Source organism: Patagioenas fasciata, chromosome 8, assembly GCF_037038585.1.
Source record: "Patagioenas fasciata isolate bPatFas1 chromosome 8, bPatFas1.hap1, whole genome shotgun sequence".
Classification (NCBI taxonomy): domain Eukaryota; kingdom Metazoa; phylum Chordata; class Aves; order Columbiformes; family Columbidae; genus Patagioenas; species Patagioenas fasciata.
The window spans coordinates 8,040,994-8,051,365 of record NC_092527.1 but is presented as its reverse complement, the minus strand read 5'-3'; the positions used below and the strand labels follow the sequence as shown (position 1 = coordinate 8,051,365).

The 10,372-nt window shown below is 49.7% G+C and overlaps 1 long non-coding RNA gene across 1 annotated transcript; it reads right to left on the bottom strand.

Moving 5' to 3' along the window:
* Nucleotides 1-605: 605 nt before the first annotated feature.
* LOC139828487 (uncharacterized) lies at nucleotides 606-6,848 on the bottom strand. The gene is made up of 5 exons (XR_011740163.1): nucleotides 6,593-6,848; nucleotides 6,387-6,462; nucleotides 5,588-5,760; nucleotides 4,033-4,238; nucleotides 606-995 (listed from the first exon to the last, which is right to left on the bottom strand). It is a non-coding gene; the product is annotated as an uncharacterized lncRNA (long non-coding RNA).
* Nucleotides 6,849-10,372: the final 3,524 nt, after the last annotated feature.

Below are 10,372 nucleotides of genomic sequence, written 5' to 3'. Positions count from 1 at the left end.
AGTGCTCCCAGCTGCCAAACTGGGGCTGAGCGGGAGCCTTCCCCTCCAAAAAACAACCCCGAAGTACACCATATTTTCCTCTTATAGGCTGATCTGCTTGGTGGAACATCTCGGGATTGCCCGCAGCTCTACTTCAGCCCCAGCAGATGCACAAGGCACAAGCGAGGTCTGTCCTGCTCTGGGCTAGTCTGAGCCTCTGGAAAGATGCTGATTTAGTCAGAAGCAGTGTTCCTGTTTTGCTCATCTCTATCCCAGACAGAAAGTGCCTTTGCCAAGTACATCTTCAAATCCCTGCCAGTAACCTACAGTCATGGAATATGTGAGGCTGGAAAAAAACAGAGAATAACAGCACCCAAAAACCCAACAGAATTTAATTTTGAAGACCCAGCTAGTCTTATAGTTTTTCAACTGCTGGAGCAGGTAAGCCAATAATAAAATCAACTGCCCAGAGAGGAAATGAATATTGGGTTTTGTTTCAAACGGATGAGTTCAACCAGAGTCTGAAAAAGTGCAAAAAAAACATTAAAAAACCACACAAACTAAAAGAGAGTAGGAATTGTTCTGTGACAAACGTATTTTGACAATCTAGCTGAAAGGGCTGACAGAATTATGAGCGAGGGGGAGGAATTACTGATCGCCGAGTGTCATCTCACTTGTTTTTCTTGATTCAGCCTGGCCTTGCTAACAATGTGTGTCACTGCCCAGCGCTGGGAACATCCTCTGCTGAGTGACACCCACAGCATGGCTTCCTCCTGCAACCTACCTGCCAAGGGGATGTCACGGGGGGGATCCGCCAGATGGGCCCGATCCGGGAAGGGCAGGGGGTGGAGGAGCCAGGGTCTCCGGCCACACATCCCAGTGCGCTGCTGTTTGTGATGAGCCTCAACTCACATCCTCATGGTGATCCAGCTGGTGGAAGCCAGCCAGCGCTTGGGGCTGATGCTCTGCGATGGGTCTTTGGTGCCTCTGGAGGTGCTGAGTGCTCCTGGTCTCCGCTGAAGGGTTGGAAATCACAGAATCATTTTGGTTGGAAGAGACACTCAAGATCATCGAATCCAACCATTAATCCAACACCAGCACCAACCTATGTCCCTAAGAACCATGTCTTTTAAAGCCCTCCAGGGATGGTGACTCCACCACTTCCCCGGGCAGCCTGTTCCAATGCCTGACAATGTTTTCCATGAGGAATCTTTTCCTAATATCCAATATAAACCTCTCCTGCCACAATGTGAGGCTGTTTCCTCTTGTCCTATCACTTGCTACTTGGGAGGAGAGACCAACACCCTCCAAGCTGCAACCTCCTTTCAGGCAGTTGCAGGGAGCAGTGCGGTTTTCCCACATGGTGGGGGCAAGCAAGATCTTGCAGCTCCACCCAGTGCACTTTGTGTTACATCATACACGACCAGTTAAGTGGTAGTGAAGTCAAGGGAAAAAGCAGCTCCCCGTAAATGCTGTTCTTGCTGCTCTTGGCCACACGTGCTGAAACGGGGCTCGAGGTCTCCATTTGCAATCACAACCCCACGCTGGGTGAAGGGAGGAAGCCTAAGAGGATTGTGGCTACTTGATTTTGGGCTCATCAGATGCAAACAAGAGCTGCTTGGGAGGAGGGGTAGCTGGCACAAATCCTCCTCCTGTCTTTGGAAAGAGAGTGGGCGAAAGTCTACCAGGCAGCAAAGAAGACCACCACAATATCTGGATAAATCACAGCAGTGACTGAAGCTGTGGCTTCCCAAGGGCACGGAGGTGCTCACAGCACACACCAGCAGGTGCGTCCTCCCCGCTGAATACTGCCAACACTACTCTGTTGGATAAGTCACTAAGGACGGTGCTGGTCGGCACAGAGATGTCCCTCCCCACCCCAAAACCAGGGCGGGGTGTGTTTACCAGGAATGGGTTTGAGGGATGGGAACCTTTCCTATTGATGCTAAATTAACACCCTACTTCCACTGACCTCAATTTGAAGTCCTCAAGGTCAAAGCTGTGGAGGTTGCCAGGGCCTGACGCCTCTTTCTGTGAGTAACCAGGCTGGAGGTGATTTGGAATGGAGTTTATGTTTCTGGAGTGGATGGGTGTTGGTGAGGAGTCTCTGCTGGCTGCGCTCCCTGCTCAAAGTTAATTCTGGATTGGGGACCCTGGGGATTTTTAAATGTCCCTTCTCAGGCTGAGCTGTGCAGCAACCAGTCACCCCCACAGCATCACTTACCTGGGATAACCTGGATGGAGCCAAGCCGTAAGAGCTCATTAATTCTAATTGCCAGAGAAACACCTCTGGAGCAGGACTCGGTGCTGACGTGGACACACCTGATGGCATTTGGTGGCATTCAGAGAGGTTCCCTCAGGTGAAAGGGCTGCGTTGAGCCGAGTGGTGACCATGTTCTGGGGGAAGGATGCTCCCCGTGACTTGTTGTGAGTCACTTTGAGTCACATCTTGCCACTGCTAATTTATTACTAACAGTAATTTGGAGAATTTGCAACTTTCGGGTGTTTATTCGCATTTCTCCCCTCCTAGAAGCCAAAGTGAAAAATACCCAGACTGGAGGGTCCCGTGGCAGGAGTGGGTCCTACTGTGGATTTCTCTTTGGCTCTCTACTCCCTGCTAGGGCTGTTATTGAGGGGGAAACTCGAGACCTTCCTCCCCCCTCCTGGTGTGTTTCCCTAGCCTGATTGTGCAGCTTTTCAGACAGACATTTATGCCCTGCTTCCCCACAGAGTGACATCCTTCAGGAGGTGTTTTCTGAGGGTCGAAGCAGAGGGCGACCTCCCAGAGAACAGCACGATGCTTCAGAGATAAATAACGTGCTCGGAACAAAACCTCCTTGAGGGGGGACAAGGGCAACATGAATTTCTCTCAAGGCTTGGGGGACGGCTCAGTGTTTCCAGGAACAACAGGTTAGCGTTTGCACTGACAGCCATTAAAATCTTGAGCTGAAGGTCCAACAAATTGAAAGTCAGGTTGTCTGGGTTGGGAAGAACTCCAGAAATCGCCAGGGATATATGTATTTTTTTAGCATTTGTCCGTGACCACCTCTTGCGGGTCTTTCCCACTCAGGTTAATGTCTGTACCCAGCCCAGCCTTGGGAGAAAGAAATCCATCCATTCAAGTTGTTTGGGATAATTAGAGAGACCAAAATAAACAAGCCCAGACATTTGCAGTTGTCCATTCTGATCCCGCCATCCTGCTTCTTGCTATTACTCATCATTTGGAAGCAGGAGAAAAGGCAAAAACAAAGCCAAGGCTCCTGTTTGTTCACCCTGATGGAGGTTATATGTTAAAGACTCATCATTTCTCTCTCTGCTGATGGATAATGTCTGCTCACAATGATACTAAAGCTCCTAACAAGCTGCATTTTGCTCCCACTCTGTGTGTGAGCATCCTAAGGAAGAACCCAGTCAGGCACCTCAGGAGCAGCACTGACATCCAGTTGCGTCCTGTAGTTACCCCAGAGGATAAATGGAAGTGGCACCGCCAGGTTTAATCACCCCTCACAACCTATCAGCCGCTTCACGGGACGCAGACCTTGTTAACATGCAAAATAATGTAAAGATGCAGGTGGGGTTCTGGCTGGTTAACCAGGAGATGCTTCAGTGAGAATTATCCAATTAAATCTCCATCTCTCCCTTGCTTTCATGTGTGGGTTGCTTTTTTCCTTCCCCCCTATTGTAGCAGCATTATCCAAACCAACAGACACAAGTCCTAATCCAGTGCTCTCCACATTAAGCAATCACTGCAGGCATCAGAGACGCCTGCATGTCCCTAGGTCTCCGGGGTACCGTTCTGAGCTGCTGGGAGGCAAGGAAAGCTAACCAAAACCTAAACATATACACTGGCACACTCTGCATAGTCTCAGGAGGGGCTGAGCTTGACCATTTGATTTTCTTCCCCTCTTTCTGACAGCACAGCTCCGTTATTCAGCTCATCCTTCCTCCTTTGCCACCACGCCATAACCAAGCCCAAGCACAGCAGAAGTAGATGCTGCTGCCCAAGTGCTGCTCTTGCAAATTAAAAAAAAAATGAGAAATAAAGGGTAATACCTTTCCAGACCTGCCTTGCAGCAAGAGCCATGGCCAGCACAACCCCAGGATGATGGTGATGGTTCATCCCAGTGTGCCTGGGGATGCAGGAGGAGCTGGTGGGGTTGCTGAGTGACTTCTGCATCGCTCCTTCGCCCAAAGTATTCCTCATAACTTGACAACTCCTTTTCTTCAAGCATTTCCACTGTATTTTTATTGTGGTCTTTCTGGTGAAATAAAAGCAAAAGAAATCAGGGCAAAGCAGCAGTGACTAGAACCCCTAGAGTAAAAGAAAAAAATACAGCTTTGGAGTAAAGATGAGGTTCATTTTATTACGTGTACTACACATTTACCGACAAAACACAGATTTTGGATGTGAAGCTGAAAAGTTTTAACATGGTAACTCTTTCCCCACCCATCTGCTGGAGTAACAGTGTCTGGGGAAGGGTCTGGGTGGCTCCCCGTGGTGATGGGATGGCAGGTCCTGCAAGGGTTGGCTCAGGTACATAAAGCTGGAGGCTGTTGTGCTGCCCCCCTGACAGAGCTCTGGGCACAGGGGGTGTATCTGTGTCCCTATCCTGGCATTTGGTGGGGACATGGATGCAGCCCACCAATGCATCCATGGAGGGGATGCAGGTGAAGCAGAGGCAGCACCCGCTGCCCCCATCTCCCATGGGAGGGGAACCCCACTCTACCTGGCCACTCCATGCCATGGGATTTCCTCCTCTCCCTCCGGCTGTGTGTGCGATTACAGCAAATCCCTCTCCACTGGAGCTGCGAGAGTGGCTAAAATTGAGCTCGGTGCTGGGAGGGACCCTCCATCATCTCTGCTTGCATCCCCCCCCAGCCTGGGGTGTCCTGCTGGGCACCGAGCACGGCTGGTAAAAGCAGCAGTAAATGAAATCACATCAACCTCCCTAGCCAAGGCGATAATTTGTTTCTGTGAGGCCATCTGACATGCAGCAAGAGCCCGATCAGGGCGCCCAGCAGGGAGTGGGGCCTGCAGAGATGGAGGTTGCCATCGTGCTGGGGACCCTGCTCTCTGCGTCACCTCCCGGGGGGGTTTACACCCCTTTGTCCTGCCAGGAGGGCCTGAGCCCTGATGGATGCTATCAGGTCAAGCCAAACCATGCCAAGGCAACCCAGCACTGATGCATCGTGAGCAGAGATTTGCAGCAGAGAGCAGATCTGTCCCTTGCCAAGGAATCCGAGCAGGCTGAGCACCCCGAGACCCTTCTGTATCCCTGGGAAAAGAGGGGTGCTGCAGGCTGGACACCCCAGGATTCCACACCCAGCGGGCATTGCAGGAAATAGAGTATCTGTGCTCAGCAAGCTCTGGCATGGAGCAGTGTTGTAAGCGCCAGGTGATGCTACCCTGCTACCAGCAAGCAGCCCTGGACACCTCTCAGTTCCATCCAGAAAAAGGGAGGTGATCAGCAGAAAACCTGGTTACCATCTATGTTTAGCCCCAGCACGACTTGTTTAGCCCATGCAAAAACCTAAAAAAGCGCTTTTTTATTTCCACGGGCATGTCATGACGATGAGGTATTTAAGATGTAAGGAGCAAGGAGCTTACTCAAGCAGATAAAGCCAGGCTCAGGAGCTTTGATGAAATAGGATTCTCCCCAACAGCTGGGCAGGCAGGGAAGATAGAGCTTTTGGGGCAGGCAGCTCATTCTGAGTTATGTGGAGCTCATTCGGCCACGATGGAGTCTGAACATCACCAGGTGCACAGCTTGGGCTTGCCTTCTGATGGGAAAACAAAGTTAAAGAGAGCAAACCCAATCGAAGGGCTGAGGAAGGAGAAGGCAGGATTCAAAAGCACAGCCAACACCTTTGGCTTGTGTTGTTTTCCCCACCTGCTTGGATGTGGGGTGGGATGAAGGCCTTTTTACTTCCCTCAGAGGGACCAGACCTTTGATTTCTCTGTTGCTGTCTTTGCAATGACCCTTCCAAGGGCTGAAGAAAGGGCTGTGCCACCTTAGAGCAGCTTGTGTGACAGCTCAGAGCCGTGCTGGGGGGGCTGGCAAGCATCGCCGAGCCATGCTGGTCCCCAGACCTCCTTCCTTCTGGAGGCAAAGCCACGCCAAGCACTGGGCAGCAGGCAGAGAGCATCCTTGGCTGCCCCAGGAGGAGCTGCCATGCTCTCCTGGTGCCAATCTGCATTTCAGAGGCTCTTCTGCCACGCATCCAGATGGGAAGGCAAAGAGGGGCTGATGCCAAGGGCTGCAAATGGACCAGCAAGGGTGCTGGCAGATGATGTCCTGCACAACCAGTTCCTCTGGCTTTGGTACCCCAGGTTTGACCCATCGGGGTGACTTCGCACGGGACCAGATGACGGAGAACTTTCTGGGGTGCATAAAAATGGTACTCACCAGCCAGGAGCAATTTGTCCCTGCTTTGAGAAGCTCGTGGCCCACATCTCACAGGTCTGGCTGGCACAGACACAACCTACCAAAGGTAAAGGCATACATCCTCAGCCGGAGATAAATTTTGGCGTGCATTTTGAATAGCAAATGGGGTGATATTTACTAGATGTAAGGTAGGGGAGGTCTGTGATATGGCATACACAGGTGTTTACCTTGCTTCAGGCTCCTCATTTCTTTATCTTGGTCAGGTAAGCACTGGAAATGTCACCTTCCCACGCCTGTAATTAAACCCCGCGACACTTGTCCTGGCGTGTGCATACGTGTCTGTGCGCACACACTCCCACACATGGCTTCTTTCCTCTTTATGAACTACCCCAAAACTTCATTTTTGCTCCAAATCAGCAATGCAGATGTGCACCGTGTAGCTGGATATTGCCATGGAAACGGATTTTGTCCTCTTGTCCCCCCGACCCCTTCCCCTAGATGAAGAAAGGGAAAAAAAAACAAAAAACAAACAATTTTAATAATGTCATGAAAAGCAGACAGGGATATAAAAATCCATTAAGAGCTGGAGTGGTCCTCGCAATGGGAAGTGCTCCAGCTCCTTCCCTTTCTGTCGCTTGCTCTCTCTTCAACCCCCTGAAAGGTAACCTTTAAAACACACTCAGCAGCCTGGTACTTAAACCTCTGGCATTTACCTTCATTTCACTCCGGCTTTTATTTCTTTCGAGGGGAGGAGGGCTTTTATGTTATAAGAGGACAAGTTGTTTTTTTCCCTTCCCCTCGGCTTGATTATTTTCCCCTCCTGTGCATGTGGTTTCTTTTTCCCACCCCCGTCCTTGTTTCATGGTCGCCAGCATCTATGCAAAAAGCCCGGGGGTGCTCGGACTCTGGTGGAGCAGGATGGAGAGCCAGCCTAGCAGCCAAATTCCCCCCAAACTAACACTTCAAACGCAGGAGAAAGGTGAGGTGGGTGATGCTGGAGAGGGAACGATGGCTTGGGGTCCCCAACGGGCTGCAGGAGGGGATCCGTGCCAAGGAGGCTGTGCTCCACAACAGAGATGCTCAAGCCACAGCAGCTTTCTAGGGCTTTTTCTTCCTTTTTACTGCCACATGTATACAGCCTTCAAAGCCCTCCAGAAAAGAAAAACTCTCCTTAATATTCTTCTCCTCCGGCATCTCTGCCCACAAAGTAATCCTTCCTGACAAGCTACCTGCCAAATATCCATCTTCGGTGAGGTCTCGGAGTAACGCCACTGCTCTCATCCATCTGTAACAGAAAGCTGGGCCCTGAAACACTTACCCCAGGCTGCCTCGCAATCAGGGCTTTGCTTCAGGCTCCCCCTCACAGCCTCCCATTTTTTGGCCCATTAAGACCTGTTAAGAGCTCGACCTGGGAAGCCATCCAGCAGGGATTCATTACAGTCCTGTGAGTCCCGACATGAGCTTTGATGTCTCTTACTGAAGGACAGCTGCATGTCACACCAGATCATGATTTTATCACAGTTTGCTTCTACATGTGCTTTTTTCTACCCCCAAAGACCCTGACCAGGAGTCGTGTGACTAGCAGAGCATCCCCATTCTCATTACAAAACAAAAATCTTGTCTTTTCTAGGTTGCAAGAGAGCTCGGAAGCACGACCTAATTGTGCCCAGACACCTGCAGTCAAATAAACTATATTAATAGAAGAAAAGTTGCCCATTTTTTTGAAAGCCATTCATTAATTTCAAGTGTGACCCAGCAACAGAGACATGAATTATTATTTCTTGCTAAGCCAGCAGTACCTGCGATCCCAGGGTGACCCTGTGCAATGCACAGCAGAAACCTGCTCCCAAACAGACACCCCAAATCCCTGGGAGATGGGTGCAGCCCAAGGGTGATGGGGGCACCCAAAAGCTGCTGTCCTTCCCCAGCCCCACTTCTGCACTGGAGTTACACCCTGGGGACATCTCCTGACTCATAGCCCAGGCACGGGGACAGGGGGAAGGATCGACATTGGGTGTCAATCTGCTGGGTCCTCATGGCGCCCACTGACAGTTTGCAAGAGAGAATCTGAGTATATACACCCTGGAAAAAACAACAGGACAAGAAGAGCACACAGAGATAAATTTGCTCTCTTAACACATTCATCCACTCCTACTCTGCAAGGAGCACAGAACAGATTTGTAAAGCAGCCTTCAACTCTTCTTTTGTTTTCCCCAAATTTCAAAAGCAAGGTCTTACACTCTTTGGCCAGCAAGTATTTTCTGAATGGGCAACATCAGGTAACTTAAGCAGGAGTCGGCAGCAATGCCTTCTTCAGCCCCAAAAATCCGCATCTCCTGTGGACCATCATCAAGCAGGAAGCCTCCCCACCTCACATTGAGCAGTTATTCACTAGTTTTTCAGTGTAGACTGGACCTAAAGTGAATTGAGTCAATGAGTAGAAGCTTTTTCTTGTTCACAGTTATTGCCAGGTTTTTTTGTTTGTTTGTTGGGGGTTTTTTTGTTTGTTTTTTTTAAAAGGAGTAATACTCTGTGGCTCATAAAGATCAAACCTTCACCTCTTCATGGCTCTGCATCAAAATAAGTCAGCATAAAATAATCCATGCATGGGCCCAGCACTCTGAGCAGCTCCAGGTACCAGCTGCTTTCCAGATTGCCGCTCCCTCTGGCTCAGGCCCAAAGAAGTATGGCAAACAATCAGCACTACAAATGATCATAAAGAAAACAAGGCTTGCTCGCTAATTGCAACAGATTAAAACCACACAGAAACAAGTAAAACACAAAATTATGCAGATCAACCATCTCACAGCTGCTGCACAATGGACTTTTCTCCAACTCGACAGGTTGGAGAGGACAGACAAGCCTCTTGGTGAATGAGGTTTCTTAGGGACATGCCATGTCACAGAATCATTTTGGTTGGAAAAGACCTTCAAGATCATCGAGTCCAATCATCAACCCAACACTGCCAAGTCTACCTCTAAACCACGTCCCTAAGAACCTCACGTACACATCTTTTAAACCTCTCTGTGGGGTGGTGATCCAACCACTTCCCTGCACAGCCTGCTCCAATGTTTGACAATGTCTTGGGCTTGACCCAAATCAGATGCCTTCAGAAACCTTGCAGAGCAAAGATCATGGTCCCAATCCTTGCCCCTAGCCAGGCAGGCAACTGCAAGAGGGACAAACTGAGGTTTCTGGGTCCTGAATCAAACAAAACGATAACAAGAGAAAATCTTGACTCTTCAGTGTTTGCAGAGATGAAATCAGAGCCTTCTGGTCTGATACGTCGATTGCATTTCACTTCCACAAACAGTCATGTGGCAGTACAAATGACAGAGGATGCGGCATCCACTCACAATTTGCTCATTTACCGGCGAGGATCTCCGTGGAGCGAGCCGTGGTGGCCAGGCTGGGATCCACAGGAATTCAATCCAAGGGAACAGCCACAAGTGGCTTCCTTCCTGGGCACACGTCCCAGCTGAAAATCTCACTCATATTGTGGATGTGTCATTTTAAAAATGCTTCGGTCTGTGTCTTAAAGTGCATCAAGATGAACTTGAGCGTAGAGCAGCTCCTTAGACCTGAGCCTCCAAAGAGCCCAGTCATCAAATTCCCCTCACTCCCCAGAGGACATCTAATATATGGCTGCGTTTTTAATCTAAGAAAAAAAGACATAGCAGAAACACAAGAGGTTCTGAGATGAGTAATAGAAACCAGCAGAGACAAGGAGAGATTGATGGGTCAGGGGCTGGCAGTTTCAAAAAGTAGCTGAATAAAAGGGCCATAATAGAGCACGGACATAACTAATGGTCCTGGAAAGGTATTTCCCCTTTCTCAGACCATGAAGACACGCAGGAGGGGGAGCCTGATTTAAATTTAAAAGGGAAATTTTGCCTTTTTTGAGTGGAGTGGGACGATTTACTGCAGGAACCCCCTGCCTCAGGGTGCAGTGCCCCATCACACTGTCTCACTCCAACCTTGATGGCTCCATGTGTGGACCTCTTGCC